Here is a 20627-nt window from a genome sequence, read left to right as displayed (position 1 = left end):
AAAATTTAGGAGCTTTAGGGTATGTTAGTGTGTAGAGGAATAAGAAGAGTGAAAGGGCACATGGGAAGTTGGTGTTGGGTCATTTTAATAAACACACTTGGCCCTGCAAAGGGCGTTCTGTATATGAAAGTCAGCAAAAAAACATAAGAACTCATGAAATTTCCAATAAATTGGAGGTACAAACCTGGAAGGTTGGTTAAAACCTTACAACTGTTGAATAAAATCTGTAAAGAAAGTTATACTGAAAATAAGGTTTTTGATAGGGAAGTTAAAAAAAGTTAGACCAAAACTTAATTTGAGCCAATGAAAGGTCAAAACAAACTCTAAAGTTAATAAAAAAAACAATGGAAAGTCAAGAATAAATCTGAATTATCACAAAATAAGATCAACTTCAATGGTATCCAAGAGATCATGGAAATTCACACTTAGAAACACTCAGGAGAAAGCTGGGCAGCCACATGTAAATCAATGAAATTAGAACACTCCCTTACATCATACCCAAACTCAAAATGGCTTAAAGACTTAAATATAAGATGTGACACCTTAAAAGTCCTAGAATAGAATATAGGCAAAACATTCTCTTACATAAATCATAGCGATGTTTTCTTAGATCAATCTCCCAAGGCAAAAATAAAAATAAAAGCAAAATTAAACAAATGGCATCTAATCAAACTTACAAGCTTTTGTACAGCAAAGGAAACCATAAACAAAATGAAAACCTATGAAATGGGAGAAAATATTTGCAAATGACACTACCAACAAGGGCTTAATTTCCAAAATACACAAACAGCCCATACAACTCAATATCAAAAAAACAAACAACCCAATCAAAAAATGGGTAGAAGACTTAAATAAACATTTCTCCTAAGAAAAGACACAGATGGCCAACAAGCACATGAAAAGATACTCAATACCACTTATTATTAGAGAAATGCAAATCAAAACTACCCAGAAGTATCACCTCCTACAGGCCAGAATGGCTATCATCAAAAAGTCTACAAACAATAAATGCTGGAGAGAGTATGGAGAAAAGGGACTCTCCTACACTGTTGATGAGAATGTAAACTGGTGCAGCCGCTATAGACAAAAGTATGGAAGTTCCTTAAAAAGCTAAAAACAGAGTTACCATATTATCCAGCAATCCCACTCCCAGGCATATATCTGGAAAAAACTCTAATCTGAAAAGATAGAGGCACCCCAGTGTTCACTGCAGCGCTATTTACAATAGCCAAGACATGAAATCACCCTAACAATAGATGAATGGATAAAGAAGATTTGGTATGTATAGATATAGACATAGATAGATGTAAATAATATAATGAAAGATTACTCAGCTATAAAAAAGATTGAAATCATGCCATTTCAGCAACATGGATGGGTCTAGATATTATCACACTAAGTAAAGTCAGTCAGACAGAGAGAGATAAAGACTGTGTAATGCTACTTATAATAATGTCTAAAAAAATAATATAAATGAAATTATCTACAAAACAGAAACAAACTCACATAGAAAACAAACTTGTAGTTACCAAAGGGGAAAATAAGGGAGGGATAAATTAGGAGTATGGGATTAACAGATACACACTTCTATATATAAAATAGACAAACAACAAAGACTTACTCTACAGCACAGACATTTTTGTAATAACCTGTAATGAATAAGAATCTGAAAAATTAAATATATATAAATATTAAATAAATAAATATATATAACTGAATTACTTTGCTCTGTATCAGTAACTGATACAGGGGAGTTCCCATCGTGGCACAGTGAAAATGAATCCGACTAGGAACCACGAGGTTGCAGGTTCGATCCCTGGCCTTGCTCAGTGGATTAAGGATCTGGCGTTGCCATGAGTTGTGGTGTAGGTCACAGACATGGCTCAGATCTGGCACTGCTGTGGCTCTGGCTTAGGCCGGTAGATATAGCTCCGATTAGACCCCTAGCCTGGGGACCTTCACATGCCATGAGTGCAGCCCTAAAAAGAAAAAAAACTAATACAATATTGTAAATCAACTATACACCAATAATTAAATAAATAAACAAATATTCAGGAAACCCACAAAAATAAAAACTCAACTTTCTGTAGAAGTCCTTTGGGGAACATGCACGCACACACACTCAGTGGCAACAGCCCTGCCCTATGACAGGAAACAGCATATGTCTTTGACTTAATCAAAAATACACTGCAAAATAGGTCATACTGCTAAGTCATTCTATATCTTGGTTTTATATTTATAATCATGGTGAATTGAGGTGGGTTATTAACTTCCAAAGGACTGTTAAGTAAAATGAAAACTGTTCACAAAATAAGTTTACAAGGTTAATTATCAGTGCACTATCACACTAAAAAATAATTAAAGGTAGTGTAATAGTTTGGCAGGTAGATCCAATGATACAGGAAAATCAACTGTCTGTCTATGACTTAATGTAACCTTGGTTGAAAACTGTTAACCTCATGCATGGTTCCCAGACACAACAGGAGTTATTATTTGATTTTAGTTATTTCTCTTGTAGAAATTCCTTACAAAGTTGTTGACGTTTATGCTAAATTTTTCAGTCACTTTAAAAATATATTCAAATATAAAACTTCAGGATGGGAGGCAATAGCAATACTAAACAAAGAGAAGCTAAGAAACCAATCTTATTTTAGGTAGCTCTAGAAAATTGGATCACAATAAAAAGGCAGTATAAGGTTATTGAAATAATTTCATTTTTAATATTAAAAGGATTTTTATGCAAAGATAAAGCACATATTCTAATTAATAAACTATACAATCACTTCTCTTAATAAACTCTCACCAAACAAAATAAGTTCATCATTTTTTAAAAATAAATATTCTATTCTACTGAACATGTTTTTTAGAGTGGAGGAAGTTATAGGTTACATTAAAAGATTAGTCCTGGTACATTTCAACAGACTGAAAATGATTCAGAAATAAATCAAAAACAGCATGATGCATCATTAGATCCCCACAAGCAGTTTATTAATTTATGTACGATTATCATTTGTACAAATTATTGTGAAGGAACTGACACACTATCAGCGTTCCAAACAACATATTTTTCTCATATGATAAGAGGATTGGAATTCAAATATTTCTAAATGAAAAATCAATTAAAATTTATCTCAAATTACATGTCCTTCTACATAGAAAATAGAAAATCTCCAATTAAGCACTTACAAAAGTCATTAAAAACAACAAAATATCCCATACTGAAAATGAGGTCTGCATCTCTAAAGAACAAAAAATAATAATGCTTCATTTTTTTTCATTTAAGGGACTAAGGCTAAAATGGCAATGTTTTTTCAAATTGTTACTATTTTTCATATTCACACACACAAAAAAGCCCTCATCTTTCAATTTCTCTAGGAATTGGCTAAGAGAAAATAACATGGTCAGAAGTGATCCAAAAACTAGGGGGAAAATGGAGGGTAATTGCTCAACTTAACTGAGAACACCAAACAGAAATCAGCAGTGAGAATTATCCGAATAAAGTTAAAAGGAATAGAAGAAGCTTTCTTCTAAGCCAGATGCACTTTCTGCAAAGTGACATTTCAGTGTTTAGCCTTGTGTACAATTTGCACAATATTATGATCTATTTATCATGATGCGATATTCCTTTGTCTTCCCTCATTTACCCTCCTTTCTTAAATAAGATCTCTAAATACTTCACTAATATAGTTTTACTGTGTTTTCATTTTGCTTGGCTTCAAGCCTATCTTTCCCTGCAATTTATTTATTGCCTCCTGGGATCTGATTTTGCAGCTAGTCTTTACAATAACTCTTCTGGGTCTGAGAATTTTATTTCGGAAATCGGTTAAGGAGGCTAGATTTACTAGGCACCTGTCATGCTAAATGCCAGTGGAGGATCCTGGAAGAGGAGATAAACTAATAATAGCTAGCATTTGTTAAGCACTTGCTAAGTGCCAAGCACAATAATCAGTATATTACATGCATTGTCACCTCAAACCATTAAAGCAGTTATAATTATTAGGTGGGTGAAAATAAATACCTAGTTCTTAGAACTGTAAGAATTAAAAGCACTGATATTACATAAAGCACTTTAGAGACCCTCATGACCAATTAGAAACCTGGGTTATATTAGTGTTAGATAACTATTATTATTACCTCCATTTTAAAGATGAGGTAAATAAATTCCATAGAGGCTATTTAACTGTGCTTTGTCATTCTGCTAAGTAATGATAATCAGAATTTTTGAACTGCATTTAGGCAGGTATCACAGTCTTAAACATGTATATTTAACACAACCATGTTCGACTATCTTCTCCAAACTTGAGTCCAGGCATTTTTCTTACCTGAGGATCAAAGGATAGTCTGTATGCTAAAGGATATAATTAATTGCCAAGAATTGCAACTTTAAAGGGAAATTTAACAGACCCTTGATTCATCAAACTAGGTGAGATAACAGGACAAAGCAGCTCTTCTCTGCTCCTAGTCTCTATCCAAAAACCTTATCACTCAGAAAATGGTAAAAGGAGATGACCCAAGAAATTACCACAATCTGTCAACAGAAACCAGATACTCAAAGCTTTAAAGAATGCCTCATTGCTAAATTGTTTCATTCGGAATTCCCTATTCGTCTATATAATCCTACTAATAGATTTTAACATATTAATTAAAACTAATTTTTGTTCTTTCTTTTCACAATACTTTTTTTGTGTGTTACACAAGCCGCAAACTGGAGGGAAACTGGGAAACTTCCTCATTCCTTCTTATCTCGCTTTTTCTCCTGCTCTCTGTTTCTACATGTCTGTCTTGTGGTCTCTGTCTCTCTTTCTGTCAATCTCTTTATTTCTATCTAAAGATTTGGTTTTCTGAATTGAAGTTCATAATAAAAAGATGCTAAAGTGTGCACGCATGCACACACACACACACATGTGCACACATGCAGAGGAATCTTTTGACAAGGAGGTTAGAAATTTCTTATGGGACCCATCTGTGTTCTCACATTCATTAGGAATAGCTAGCATCTTTAAAGCAACTATTTCTGATTAGCTACAAAATTAAAGTGTTAGCCTAAACAATAAGAAGTAGTGAGAACTTCCAGAGCAGCTGCCGATCTAAGATGGCAATATCCTCACATCTGTGTAATGTTTAAATAGACATCTTTCATCTATCAATTCCTCTGTGAATCTGCAGACACATCAGGTAATCACAGTAACTGGTATAATTTAATAACACAGAGGACTATAAAATTTACTGTCTCTGTCTAGAAACCACTACAAAATGTTGTTAAAAATTATTGTTTAGTTCTATTAAAATGTTCAGGAAAATAGTGGAATGAGATAGGATCTTTTAAAGAATCATTTGGTAATGCTTTGCATTTTTACATCAGCAAAAAAAGTAATCTTTTAAGGATAAGAAAATCAGAACTTGAATAACAAAAAAACTATATCAAAACAACTCTATTTGGGAAGTGATTATTAGAGATTAATAAAACTAAAGATGCATAATTCTGATTTGAGTGGTCAATTCACTTAGACTCAAGGTAAGGATAAACTTGTTAAAAGGACCGTTGTTAAAAAGGCAGTTACAAACTTTAATAAAGAGCTAGAAAAGTAAGAATAATGAATTAGCCCTGAGGCCTATCATACCTAGAAAAGTCATAGCACATTTCATTCTCAAAAAAAATGATGGGTCTACCTTTGCAAAATAAATAAAAACTAGAATAGAGTGATATTAGTTGTTTTATTTTATTTTTTTACCTGTTGCAACATTTTAAAGATGAGGAAACAGATTCAAAGAATTTAAATGACATGTTACAGAATTTATTAATGGTTTTCACATTACTGGAATCCAGTTCTCTCTTTCTAGCCTCACAGTCTTTATAACACTGTAGAGGTTTGGCTGCTATTGTGTTTATTAACTAAAGTTCCAATTATTCATATTTCTTTATGCAGTGGAGCCCCCTCCCCAGTCCCAACCAGTTCCTCTCCCCAGAGGGAATCATTGTGAATTTTTTATCAGCTGTTCAATGTAAAGCTCAAATTCAAATATCTTTATGGACTGGAGTGATTCGACAGAGAGTGATTGGAATCTATGGAAATCTGGAGAACATACACATCGAAAAGCAACCACATTAAAAAAAAAATGTAATTAAAGCATACTTTGACCAAATGTATGGACCCAAAATATTTTAGATATTATCTAAATTAGTTCATTTCCTAGGCCAAATACTCTGTGACGTAAACCACAGCAATATCTTCTCAGATCCACCTCCTAGAGTAATGACAATAAAAACAAAAATAAACAAATGTGACTTAATTAAACTTAAAAGTTTCTGCACAACAAAGGAAACCCTAAACAAAACAAAGAGACAACCCACAGAATGGAAGAAATTATTTGCAAATTATGACTGACAAAGGGTTAATCTCCAAAATTTCTAAATACCTCCTACCACTCAATACCAAAAAAACCTAGAGAACCCTGTCAAAAAATGCGCAGAAGATCTAAACAGACAATCCAAAGACATACAGATGGCCAAAAAACACATGAAAAGATGTTCAACATCGCTCATCATTAGCGAAATGCAAATCAAAACCACTATGAGGTACCACCTTACACTGGCCAGAATGGCCATCATCAAAAAGTCTACAAACAATAAACACTGGGGAGGGTGTGGAGGAAAGGGAACCCTATTACACTGTTGGTGGGAATGTAAATTGGTGCAACCAATGTGGAAAACAGTATGGAGATTCCTCAGAAAACTAAAAATAGAATTACCATTTGATCCAGCAATCCCACTCCTGGGCATCTATACAGAGAAAACCATGACTCGAAAAGACACAATGCTCCAATGTTCATTGCAGCACTCTATACAATAGCCAAGACATGGAAACAACCTAAATGTCCATCAACAGAGGAGTGGATAAAGAAGACGTGGTGTATATATATATATATATATATATATATATATATATATATATATATACAGTGGAATATTACTCAGCCATTAAAAGGAAAGAAATAATGTCATTTGCAGCAACATGGATGAACCTAGAAATTATGCTAAGTTAAGTTAGTCAGACAGTGAGATACCAACACCATATGCGGTCACTTACATATGGACTCTAAAAAAGGACACAATGAACTTCTTTGAAGAACAGATACTGATTCACAGACTTTGAAAAACTTATGTTTTCCCAATGAGACAAGTTGAGGGGGGTGAGGGAATGCACTGGGGGTTTGGGATGGAAATGCTATAAAACTGGGTCATGATGATCATTGCACAACTATAAATATAATAAAATTCATTGAGTAATAAAAAAATAAATTAAAAAATAAATTATTTCACTTACCAAACTTCCCACTTTTCCATACTTTCTCTCACTATAGTCATTGTTCCTTCTCATAGTTTTCTTTGTAACTTTAAGGAATATATCATCACTCCTATTTCTTGCTTCACCTGTAGACACCACCTCTTGACCCCATTTTGTAATATGCTAATCCTCTTATTCTCATCGTTTCCTTCTGCTTTCTCCAACCTCCATACCTAACTCAACCTCTACCATTAGTATGTTTACTGACATTGCCACCATTGATATTTGCATTCTGTTCAATAGTCATGATTATCTTCCATGTTTTACCTACAGACTGACACAAAAAAAATTGCTAAAAATCAGTAAAAATGACTTATATTCAAGTATTAAAAAAAATTGGAAGTTCCTAGTCTGGTGTAATGGGATTAGCAGTGTCTGCAGCTCCAGGAAGCAGGTTCGATCCCCAGCCCGGAGCAGTGGGTTAAAGGATCTGGCATTACTACAGCTTCAGCATGGGTCAAAACCGTGGCTGGGATCTGATCCCTGGCCTTGGGACCTCCATATGCTGCAGGGCAGCCAAAAAAGAAAGAAATTATATATATTGTTCATTTCAGTGCCAACTAAAGTTGTATGACTTTCCTTTCTTGCACATTCTTTTTTGCACTATTTTTCTTTGTCTTTTCAAATATTTCTTGAACATTAAATGTTGTGTAATGTTCCCTTTTATCCTAGAGCCTCCCACCAGCCAAAGCTCTCCACTTTTTTTACACCAGTCCTACACCATATTGAAGCAGCATGAATTGCTTGCCTTTTAGGACTACTTTATAGCTATCATCCCATGTCTTTCTCTTTTTCTTAATTACACTTTGCTAGGGTTCAACCTCAAGTAATTTTCTAAGAAAGGATATATTTGAGTAAAACATATTTAGTATCTACATGCCTGAAAATGTCTTTAATCTACCCTTGCACCTGATTGATATTTTGAGTGAATTAGGAATTTTGAGTTGCAAATCTTCCTTCAGAAATTTGAGAATTATCCCATACATTTTTATTATGTGCTCTAACTATAGCTTTTGTTTCTTACAATTAGAACTCCAATTAGCAGGAAGTCGCACCTCAGGGAGATTCTCTATTACTCTTTTTTATCTTTTTTTTTCCTTTTTGTTTACATTGTTGACAGATTTTCTCTATTTGAAATTACAAATGTTCCCTTAAACTATTAATTTGAAAATCTTTAATTTCCATCAGTTTTTCTTTTTCTTTTCTCTTTTCCTTTTTTTTTTTTTTTTTTTTTTTCTTGTTTGCATCGTGCAGAACTTCCTGGGTAAGGAATCAAACCTGAGCCATAGCAGTGACAATGACAAGTCCTTAACCACTAGAATAACAGGGAACTCCATCTAACAGTTTTTCTTGTTCATTTATTGTGTCTCTTCCTTTTCATCTTCTTGTTTTATGAATGTAATATTTTATTGAATCTATTCAAAAAATTTAATCTTGGTCTCTTTTATGATTTTTAATTATCTGTTTCACACTGGTCATTTTATTGTCATTGGTTTTCTTTTAACTTGTTCTCTCTTTTTCATTTTGCAGTTTTTTTGTTACTACTTTTTTCTTAAATTATGTCTTAGATATCTAATGATACTTGATTGCTGTTTTAGATTTAAGAATAAAGGATTTTACATGGCTGAGCCTTCTATACTTGAGTAGATTTTATTTAGAAGACTTTGGTTTAGGGTAGGCAAAGTAGCTGATCATTCGGCTTAAAGACTCCAAGTGCCAAAATAAAAGGTAATTCCTTCTCCATTTGCAAGAAACATCCCTAGTTGCCCTTACTGTCCCTTAGTAGTCTATATAATTTCATTAGTCTGTATTAAGGGCAATGGTCAGGAGGGGGAGAGGAAAAAAATTTTTGCTACAAGATATCTGCATGGGAAATAGATGTGGTGACTAGAAGGCTGGCTATTCCATCGATACACATTGATTAACTATTTTGTTTCAATGCAAGTGTGTCACTTCTGCCTTCTATTTGCCATGGCATCATTGAGCCTTAAGCCTTTGGGGCTTGTTCAGGGCAAAAGGGCTCCCTCCTCAACTTTTGGCCACCACCCTCTATCTTTGGCAGTTTCCTCTCTCTGCCTTGAATCACTCCAATTTGTAACAATTTGATATCTTTTTAACTCCTTAATTTAATAAGGTTTCAGGAGAGAGTTTAGATAAAGATATGTCTCAAGTCCTCCTTGTAAAATGAATACTTGCCTGTTTAAAAGCCATTCTACTGATCTAGAGAAGCAGCCCTTAAAATACCTAAAACTAAGAAAAACCAAGAACGAACATAACGATTGTACTGTTGCACATCACCATAGTCATAACGCAACAATGCTGCTCAGAATAAAACAAGGCTCTCTATTGAAATAAATGCAAACTGTGCATTTGCACATATCTTAGGGTATACAGCGTAAAAGTAGTACTACTGATTTCATGATTCTGAAATGTCCTTTTGTGGTAATGAGACAACAGATTAACATTCTCAAAAAAAAGATGTAATTATGTTCAAAATTATTTAATGAGATGGTTGCAAATTTTATATTTGTAGAGGTTATTTTTCCTTATAAAAGGAATGGAAATGATGTACACATGTTATCCTACTCGAATTAGAATTTTATATAGATAATAAGAATTTGTGCATTGTAGAAGCAAAATGGGCCAATTGTTGTCTGCAATAGCAAATGAAGTGTCTCATAACTGGCAATTCAATGTGTTAATTCAGCTGCACCATCCAATTACCTACGATTCATCTCAACTTAGTGCACAACAATAAAACTCTTAAAAAAATCTGTGACAAAATGTCTGCTCTAGGTTTACCTAATAGGGAAAATACTATCCTGAAGTCAGCAAGTGAGAGCCACAGGATATAAAATTATAAAATTGTTCATAACAATCCACAAATTCATATCACAGTGAATTTCTGACATGAAGGCAAAGTCTAGAGTTAATAATGAAACACATAGTGGACATTTTATAAGGAAGATCTGACCAAGGAATGTAAGAACTGTGTGGCGACTTAACTTGGCATCCCCTCAAATAACATAGCATTCCCTTGGAGCCAGGGCCTGCCAAGTGCCAACTGACCACAGGGCCCAGGCACAGGATTCTAATAAAAGTAGACAAAGGTAATGAGATGCGAACTGAGCATCCCCAGCATCCTGCTAAATGACCCAGATGCAAGAGCTATAGTGTATATCTCATACCTACTCAGGGACCAAATGATGAAATGAACATAATTCCTTTTTTACTTACATTGTTAAACAACATCAACACTAATAGATAGTCCAAGCCTGCTACATGAATATGTATTAAGCTACAGAAGAGAGAAAATTTAAAGTCTAGAGCATCATGAAGAAGGAAGAGAGGAGCCTGGAAAAGATAAAGAATAAAAAGCATAATGAGAAGGGATGAAACAGTATTTACTTGAAAAGAAAAAAACCGAGGTACCCAGAAAATCTATAGGATATGAATGAAACTTGAATTGTTATCAGGCACAGGATGGTTTCTATTATTTTTCAGACAAGTGATATATAGTCTTATTTGAAACTGAACTATCAAGGCAATCAAAGAAATATGAGGCTTGTGTATTCAGAAAAGGAGGCAAAATTTACTATGAGAGAAAGAAAAGAGACTGTGGTACCAAGTTTTTAAACTTTGCTAGTCAGTAATTTCATAAGCACTCACTTTACTTACAGACTCTGAAGACAGAATTGTTTTTAAATATAAACGTTTCTTTTTAAAAAACCAGACAGGTGGAGTTACTCATTACTGGGGTATCTAATTCAAATAATGTATACATCTAATTAAGTATTAAGCAGTCTAAAATAATATTCTACGAAAAAAAGTCATTAAAACACTGCATGAGTGCATTAAACAAAAATAAGAAAGTTTCTGAAAAACTAATCTAAGGCCAGCAATAAGGAGAAAAATGTAATTCATCAAATATTAATACATCAATTCCTTACAAATTACCAGTGATTGCAAATTAGTATAGATATTCCATAGTATATAAAGCTTAAAAATATAGTTGAGGAAAAAAATCCAGAAAACAAGCTCTTTTTTATTAGATTAGTTACAGATACAGATCTTAGTTATGGATTGAAGTCTGCATATAGAAATCCTAATTATGGATTATTTTTCCTTTTGTGTTTGCATCATTTCTTGTTGTTTTGGGGGGGTTTTTGTTGTTGGAGGCAGGGGTAGTGTGCACCTAGAAATAGATAATAATGAATCTCCTTGAAGAAAAGCACTTTTGAGTTTTCCATATTTATTTTCCCCTTTCATAATTAACTTTCTTTCTTAATGTGGTGTATGACCCTTTTTTTTTATAATTTTTTTTTTTTTTTAGGGCCACACTCTTAGCATATGGAAGTTCCCAGGCAAGGCGTCAAATTGGAGCTACAGCTGCCAATCTACACCACAGCCACAGCAATGCCAGATCTGAGCCATGTCTGTAAACTACAGGAGAGTTCATGGCAATGCCAGATCCTTAACCCACTGAGCGAGTCCAGGGATCAAATCTGCTTCCTCATGGATACTAGTTGGATTCATTATCACTGACCCTTGATGGGAACTCCAGTGTATGACTTCTAAATGGTAAACTTTTCTGTGTGTGTTTCCAACTCTACAAATCTGAGTTTATTGGTTAGATATTTCTTTCTTCATTTTTTTTCCTTTTTCTTTTTTCTTTATTGGCCACCTCAAGGCATACAATTCCTGGGCCAAGGATCAGATCAGAATCACAGTTGTGACCTACGCTGCAGGTGCTGCAATACCAGATTCTGTAACCCACTGCACAAGATGAGGTTGAGGATTAAACCTACATCCTGGTGCTGCAGAGACACTCCAGATCCATTGCACCACAACAGGAATTCCTCTTCCGTCATTTTTAAAGGCAAAACTTACTCAAATAGGAAACAAAACATAGAAATCTGTGTTCCATTTTCAATTCTGTTGTTTCAAGCTTTGTTACTTAGAGCAGATCATTTAAATCATTTCACCAAAATAGCATAGCCCATGACTTGCCACTTAATCAACTTATCCTGGACAACTTATTTAACCTTTCTTTGTCATAATCCCATTGTCTGTAAAATGGAGGTACCAATAAAACAAACTTTAGGGGGTTGTCATGATTAAGTGAATTAATATCTGTAGAGTACTCAGAACAGTATCCAGAACATAGTCTGAAAAATGTATTAGAAGTAGGTTGGCTGCTTAAAACCTCATTGTTTATCAGGCTCATCAAGAAAAATGTTTATAAAGATAGATTCTTATGGATCCATCCCAGGAAAATGAGAATCTGTATCAGTGGTATCTGACAACTTATTTTAAAACAAATAAAAACTTCTCGAGGTAATTTCAATTTCCAAACAGGTGTATTACCAGTGACATTAAACAATGCCTTAGGTCAATTTAACTACATCTCACACACTCCACCAAGCATTGTTTTCCTCTTCAATGACCACAATAGGCACTATCCAAAGCAACTTGGGATTTAATAGCATCAGTCAGTTTTACAAAAGCAGTTAGAAGTTTAGCTTTAGAATTTTTTTTCTTACCTAAAGCAAAACTGCTTTGTCCTCACCAAGGCAAACAAAGACGTAAAAAAGGAGCAAACTGATCCCTAAAGACTGGGACACACTGATTAAAGAGAAGGACAGAATAAATTCTTCAGACAGGCTCCTCTTCTTTTTGCTCAGCATTCATTCTTTATTCAAGGATAAGACTGGCACTGTCTTAGTGATGGTGGCCTGTGGTGAACTATCACCAAGGAGTAAGTCACTTCCAATCTGCTAATCCTTTCAATATACACTGATACAGTAAACTAAGGCTAGTGCAATTGATAACACAGTTCCTAAGAACAAATCTTACTGACCAGACTTACAACTAGAAAGAGAAGAGAAGAGCCATAAGGACTGTCATAGATGTCACAACCACACTGCCCTATGTTCCACAGGCACTGGGGATCCACCGGGTAGGCAGTATACTACCGTTGTTCAGACTAAGAAGGGTTCCCGGGTGCAGCCTACAGAATATGGTGAAATAAATGACCAGACTGTGATAAAATTTTCTTAAGTCTTTGTTAAGTTAGAAAAATAAGTGCAGTGTACAAAATTGCACAGGAAGCTAAATTTATTCTGTTGTAAGAACTATATTTTGATATTTAGTTCTGCCACCTTAGTTGGTGTTACACTGTCCACTCCTTTACAAAATGATGGTGATATAAGTAGACTTTTCTAAATCATTCTTACCTTGCAAAAAAAAATGTCCTCATGGAGGCTGACACTCATTTTTTAAAAAAAATTATTAGTCAGTGAAAATGTCAGGCTGAAAACTATTAGAGCACTGTCTTTGGAGACAAAAAGAACTGGTGTGATCCCTGGCCCTAATCATACTTATTAGCTGTGTGATTTCAAGCAAGTGATTCCTCATTTATGCAATGGGGACAGTAATACTACATACAATTCAAATGGTTACAAGGATAAAATGTGGCAAGAGCTATTAGATGTTCACTTACAATACAAATGCAAAGTATGTATCTAAAAAATGTTAGTAATTTGATCAATTTGTAACTCAATTCATCAGTTTTAACTCCCTCAGAAATATACTGGCATGGCTATACCTTTACATATATTTCTTTCTAAGTATTTGTTCCCATCTTTCTTTCATTAGACTAATAGTAGTATTTCATACGGGTATTGATAGTCATAGAAACTTCATCTTCTCCATCTGAAACAAATTATATAATAAAAATCTCAAGAGGAAATTAAGTAAGTTATTATGCTTCTGATCTGCAAGAAGCTAATCCTCCCCATATGTCAAAATTCATTTTTAACACCAAAAAGTGGTACTGTGCTTATGATATCAAGGCAATTAATATTAAGCAAGAGACTAAGTTGACATTTACTACTATCTCTGAGGTATAATTTAGATGATTTTGAATGTGCAGGCTGTGCTTTAAATTCTTCTGTTTACAGTGGCTACTCAGCAGATGTATTATGTTCACCAAAGTGCCAAGCAACAGTTTAATCACTATCTTCCTATAATGTTCTACACGATCTTAAATAAAATTGAAGTGACAATTTACTGTAGTTTAATGTTTTAAATAGAGTCCCAATTAATTATACATCATGTTAAAAACCCTGATATATTTTAGACAGTTCCCATCTATCTTAATAGCAAGCACTTCTGAAATAAAGAAAAAAAGAAGTTTGAGTATTTAATATGGACAGTGTGTTTGATTTTCTCACATAGCAGAAAACAGAATCACAAATATGTTCATACCTATTATGGTAACAGTCACTACTTTTCCTACATCCCTCTCAAGCTTTGTTGGGAGGATTAACCATTAATATGGAGCTACTTTTAACAACCGATATTTTGCATCTTGCTTTATGTCTACTGTGAAGGGAAGGCATTAGAGTAGAGGAAACATTAAGAGAGAATCTGATAATTTACAAAAATTATAATTATGTGGACATTTGAATGAAGTTGGACCTTCAGAGGAAAATTAGGCCCCAGCAATCTCTCAATAATTTGTAGTAAGAACTCTTAAAAATTAAGAATTTCAACTTAAATAGGTCTTGAGATACTAAAAATAGCATGGAAAACTCATAACTAAAAATGAATTTTAGCTATTTCATTTAAAAAGGACATTAGAACATACATTAATCACAAGGATGTCTTTAGCCACCTATAGTTATTTCTTGGTAATCATCTTGGACAGATTAAATATATTATTATAAATATACTACACTGAAAACCTACACATAGTTCTAGATCTAAATCAAGAATAAGTAACAAATGAATAAAATCTATTTTATGTATACTTTGCTCCCAAAGATAATTGCTTAGAATGCTCCAATGGATGACCAACTACTGAATTCATGTGTGTATTCATCTTCACAAATTTCTTTGACTTCTTTAAATATTAAATTTCACAGTGGAAAGCTGGATTCTTCAAAAATATGTATGCCTATAACTGAATGGCAGAAATACTTAACTAAGCAATGTGCTTTAGTACAGACATTGTAAATAAACTAATTTGTTAAAATGATAAATGGTTTATCAAAGCATATAGTGCAAGATTTTTAAATGTGATTTAGGGATGCAAACATGCTTAGTGTGTATGTAGGAGAGGGAGGGAGGATATGTCATCAAATAGGTTGTCAGAGTCAATATGACTGCATGTGTGTATATATGTATATGTATGTGTGTGTGTGTGTGTGTGTGTACTGATGTCCTGATTTTCTGTTTTACATGTGTTTATTCTGATGGCAGGAAGGATTTAGACAAAAGCCCAGTTAAAATTCTTGGATAATTAGGCATATGGTCAATCAGGCATCCTGCTAGATCTCATTAGATTTAAGATATCTACATGTTCTTACTACTGATAGCAGCACAAACCCCAAAAGGTGATGTAACAAAAATCACAATCAAGAATTATTTCTTTCTTGCAAGAGATGCCATTTGAAAATAGAATGTTTAATAGGACAAATTAAAGGACAAAACTACAGGAACTATTTATTTTCATAAATCATAATAAGTACTTATCAAAGACATACAATACTATTGTTTATTTCACATGGTGGGACTTTATTCATACTTTACTCTCAATCATTTTCTATATGTTTCCTGTTATTCATAAATACTGATTTCCCCTTTATTTTTTTAACTAGAAAGAATAAAAATACTCATTCATTGCTTTTTTTCTCACGCTCTTCCAAAAATGCCAACGTTTTACAAAGCTGCAAAATCTCTATTACATAGAAATCTTCCTGTTACAACTACCAATTGTAAAAATCAAATTGGAAAGATGGAAACATTGTATTTCACTCTGACATAACTTTAACTTGAAATTAATGTAATTAAGAAGTTAATGTGTCTCAGTATTCCTATCAGTAAGATATAAGAATATTTCTCAAATATCAGAATGTCCACCTTCACTGTATCTTTGCTATTTTAAATACAAAAAACAGGGTAGAGTATAAGTTGACTTATAAGTAATATTTATAAAGTAAAACTGCATTAAGCATGCTCCTAAACAATGCTCATGGTAAATCCCCAACTGTTTTAAGAGGTGACTACCACATTATCACAAAAGCAATACTGCAGCATGGATTCCTACTAGTTCCTTGTATAAGGAGACACTACATTTCCAGGTACTTTGGCAGATTCTCACATACATGGAGTATCAAACCTCTCATATATTTGAAGCAATAAGGAAACCCATAAATTATTTAAGGTAAATGATTCAGTTTGCAGATCAATTTATAGACCCCAAATATTTTAAGCTGGTACAGCTGTTCTTTATATTAAAAGAGAAAACTTTTCACTTGTTAAAACTACACAAAAGTATTCACCCACAAGTGACTTCATGCCCTAGTTTACTTTCAGGTAAGAAGGTTGAAAAATGTCACCCTTTAGAAACTCTAAACTCATTTCTTCAATTCTTCAGTACCCCTTAAAGACCTGTACAGAAGGGCAAATTCAAGCAACAAATGATTTAAAAAGACACAGGGGACTCATGTTTCAACATCCCTTTTACTAGTTTTTCAATTCCCATTACTAAAAAGACTAAGTAAAACAAACAAACAAACATTCAACTAAGTGAAACATTCAACTTCTGGTATGTAGGCTTATCAAGGTAGTAGGTGACTTCAAAACCTACAGTCAGTGCCATGCTAATCAATCAACTAACAAACTAGCAAGCATACTTACTAGTTTTCCTCCACTGTGCTAGAGTCTGCATATCTGAGAGATCTGGTCCCTCTCTAGATACAGCAAGCCGGAATTAATTTATACCAGTAGTACTGTGTTTCCTTTGGAAAAGCTTTCTTTTCTTTTCCCCAAACCTGATCTGAGACACAGTGCCTCTACTTAAGCAAGCAGCTTAAGCCTTAGACTAGGATAAGCATCACAGAAATAGTGGATTGGAAGCATTTATTTAAACAAGCAAGAGCAGCCAGGGAAAATTCTCAATGGAGCTGAAGGTGGGCAGGGCCATAAGACAGAGATGTGAAACCTTGGTTTGTAGTGAATGGTGCAGAGGCATGCATGCTTCTTATGTTCAAAGCCCTCCTTGGGCTATGAAAATTCTCCAAATCTATCTACCTGTGAAGTCACTGAACAGGGTTTCCATATTAAGGTTGTAATTCTGCAGAAGAGGAGGAGTTTGCAGAGATTAGGGAAAAGGAAAGAGTAGTAATGCAATGGAAAAGTCAAGATGAAGAAAAAGGAAGGATGGGTGAAGGCAAAGTGAATAATCTAGGAAGGTGAGAGATTCAAAGTAAGTCACCAATAGGTTGATCTTACTTTTCAATATTCTCAAACCAGCAGGTTTCTCTAACACTAGAGGGCATGAACGGAAACACACACACACACATACACACACACACGCGCGCGCGCGCGCGCACACACACGCACAGGAGCACAGGAGTCCGGGTGGGATGAGGGAAGCAACGCTGAGTAAAAGCAGCCTTTACATACAGCTGAAGATCCTGGGATACCAAAAATTTCAGGGGGCTGGCAGGAGACGGCAAGTGTCTTTAGCTCTGCAAATAAAATCAATATACTGTATTTCTGGGAAGAGTGACCCCTATCTCTCCCAGGGAAACTGCTCAAGGATTAAGTGTTATGACAGTTTAAAGCAGGCAATCCCCAATGTTCTTCGCCTCCATTAATAACACCTTTGCCTCAAGAAAGCTCCCACCCTTTCCAGGTTAGTTTTCCCAGGATCCCAAAGCTTCTGTGTTTATCTGCCCACTGCCTCCTCCTGAGGCTGCATGTAAAGGCTGGAGATGTTTGCTCTCCACCTGGAAATTCAACTGATGCTAGTCAAAGAACAGGGAAAGGGGAGGGACGCCTGCAGCTTTTTCTGTCCAAACCAGTCAGCCTCCCTGCGCCCGGGTTCGAGTTCGCGGCAACACAACACTCTCGGATCCAGGGAGAGAAGGCTGCCTTTGCGCCCCTCAGCCAGCCTGCGGAACCCACTACAGTCCAAACAAGAGCGGACTGCCTCCATCCCCATGTCCCCTCTGACCGGGCTCTGGGCAGGGGTGTCTCTGTACCTGGAAGTGCTCAGAACGTGGACCAGGGCGTGCTCTGGCCAAGGAGTCTTGGGATCTGAGAGCTGGTGTCCCGGAGGACAAGGCAGGAGAGATGAAAGAGGGAGACACAGACAGGCAGCAAGGTGGTGAAACACAGAGAAAAGATAGAGCAACGTGGAGAGACAGAGGAAGAGACAGAATAACAGGGGCACAGGGACACCCCAATAGAAACGGAGAAAGAGAATAAAAAAAAAGAAAAAAAGAAAATAGACCCAGGCGGGTGCGAGGAGCCACAGAGAGTCAGAGAAAGAAACTGAGTCAGAAACACATTCTGAGATTGAGAGGCAAAGGGAAGCAAAAAAAGAGGAAGGCAACCGTTGAGTGAGAGACACTGGAGACCCAGTGCGTTTCCGATGTCAGGCAGACAGCGTAGAAGCGCCCGCGCAACACAGCCTCCGGTAGCCCGCTGCTGATGGGAGAAAGTTGCCTGGGCCGTTAAGGCCGAGCTACCCCCGCCGCCGAGAGCCGCCAGGGCACAGAGGGTGGCCAGCGCCCACCCCCCCCCCCCCCCAGCTCGGTCGGGTAGCAGTGAAAGCAGGCTACAGGGCGGGAGGCGGCAGAAAGTTCCGCGCCTCGCGGTCCACCCTCTGCACCTGCAGCGGCAGGCGAGTGAGCTGCCAGCGCCCTGGAGGCCGCCTTACCGGGTTCTCTGATCTCCGGGACCCGTCCGGGGCACTCCGCCCTCGTCTCTGCCAAAGGATGAGGGACTTTGCGGCGCCCACCCGGGCACCCGGCCGCCCTGAGAAGACTTGCCTCCCACAATCATAGAAAGAAGGGAAGCTAGAGAGGGACAGAGACCTGCTATCGTGGTCAGAGATCCCACGAAGAGGGAAGGGCGATCCACTCGCGGAATTCAGCCAGTCAGGTGCCTGCCGGGTGCGCCGAGTGCCGGGTGCGCCGAGCCCGCGCTCACCTGGAACCCGCGCTGGCCCGCGAGCGCCGCGCGCAGCCCAGCTTCCCGCCCGCGCCTCTCTCTTCACACTTCCCCGCAAGCTGAGCAAGCCGGCTCCGGCCTGGACCAGCCCCGGAGAGGCGACCTCATAGCGCAGCGGCGGGCTGGAGGGCTCCGCGAGCGCGGCGAGAGCCGGCACCCAGGCCGAGGAGGCACAGAAGACAGAGCGAGGGTTCCTAGCACATTGTCATCTCGGCAGAGCCGCCGCCGCCGCCGCCTGGTCACTTCGCCCCCGGCCCCCGCCCCCTCCCACCCCGGCCCGCTCCCTCCCAGCCCCTCCTCCTCGCGCGGTCCCTCCTCCTCCCGTAGCCCCAGCCAGGAGGCCTCTCACTGGGCTAGTATCATTTACGTAACCAGCACCCCCAGCCCTCCTCCCTCCCCGCTCCCGCTCCTCCCCAGGCTGGGGGGGTGCGCACCGAGCGCGCTCCAGCTGCTCCTGGAGCTGCCGCTCCTGCGATGTGCCCAAGTCCCGCGATACTTGGCAGTCGTGGTCCCCAAGAGCAACCTGGGGTCGACTCCTCTCCCCCATGAGCGCCCACGACCCCTAGCCGCCGCGGAGCCGCACAGTGCAAAAACGGGTTTGCGTGCACAGTATTGGCCCAGTGCGCCAGAGATGGTCTTTAAAAGGTCTTGGGGGGTTGGCGGGGAGGTGGGAGGGGGGAGCTGGTATCCAGGACTGCCCTGGGGAAAGCTCTAGCAATCGCATTCCCCGCTCTTGGCTCTCCAGTGGTGGGAAGCTGCGGGGAGCTTGATGTTTAGGTGCCCTGAAGAAGAAAGAGCAGATGACAGAGTTTGGCTTCTTGTCTGTTACTGTTCCTTTACCCTGGCAGGATCCTAGTGTTCTGGCTAGGGACAGCTGCTGCCACTGAAAGCACTATAAGAGACTTGGGGATGCAAAGTGTTTCTTTGTGCTCTTAAATTTTTTACGGAGCGGTAAAGAAAAAAAGTGGGACTTTGAATTCCTTTCTCAGGAAGAAAGGCCTTACACACACACACACACACCCCCATCTGAAGGCTTCCATTTCAGAGTAAAGTTAATGTGTAGCATAGTACGTAGTCCATGATATTAAATGAGTTAAAATATAGGTAAGGATTTTAAAACAGTGAGTGGCACAAGGCACAAACTTAAGATTCAGATAGTATTAGTATCCTAAGATTTGGGACCTCTCCCACCACCAATATGTGGGAAGAACTCTTCTACGAAATTGGGATTGCTGAGTTCAAGTCTCTCCTTTG

At 37.4% G+C, this 20627-nt stretch overlaps 1 protein-coding gene across 8 annotated transcripts in view; it reads right to left on the bottom strand.

Annotated features, from left to right (window-relative positions):
• The window catches only part of GALNT13 (polypeptide N-acetylgalactosaminyltransferase 13), a 604605-nt gene extending 584932 nt beyond the window's left edge, over positions 1-19673 (bottom strand). For 5 of the 8 annotated variants that reach the window (XM_021076293.1, XM_021076287.1, XM_021076289.1 and 2 more), the window contains exon 1: positions 19238-19673. The gene's annotated coding sequence lies outside the window, so the exon portion shown is untranslated. Of the gene's footprint in view, positions 1-19080; positions 19193-19237 lie in introns of those variants that run through there. The other 3 variants (XM_021076291.1, XM_021076294.1, XM_021076288.1) reach the window with 3 other exon arrangements.

This window comes from Sus scrofa, chromosome 15 (assembly GCF_000003025.6).
Source record: "Sus scrofa isolate TJ Tabasco breed Duroc chromosome 15, Sscrofa11.1, whole genome shotgun sequence".
Classification (NCBI taxonomy): Eukaryota; Metazoa; Chordata; class Mammalia; order Artiodactyla; family Suidae; genus Sus; species Sus scrofa.
The sequence above is the reverse complement of the archived record's forward strand: the minus strand, read 5'-3'. Positions and strand labels throughout refer to the sequence as shown.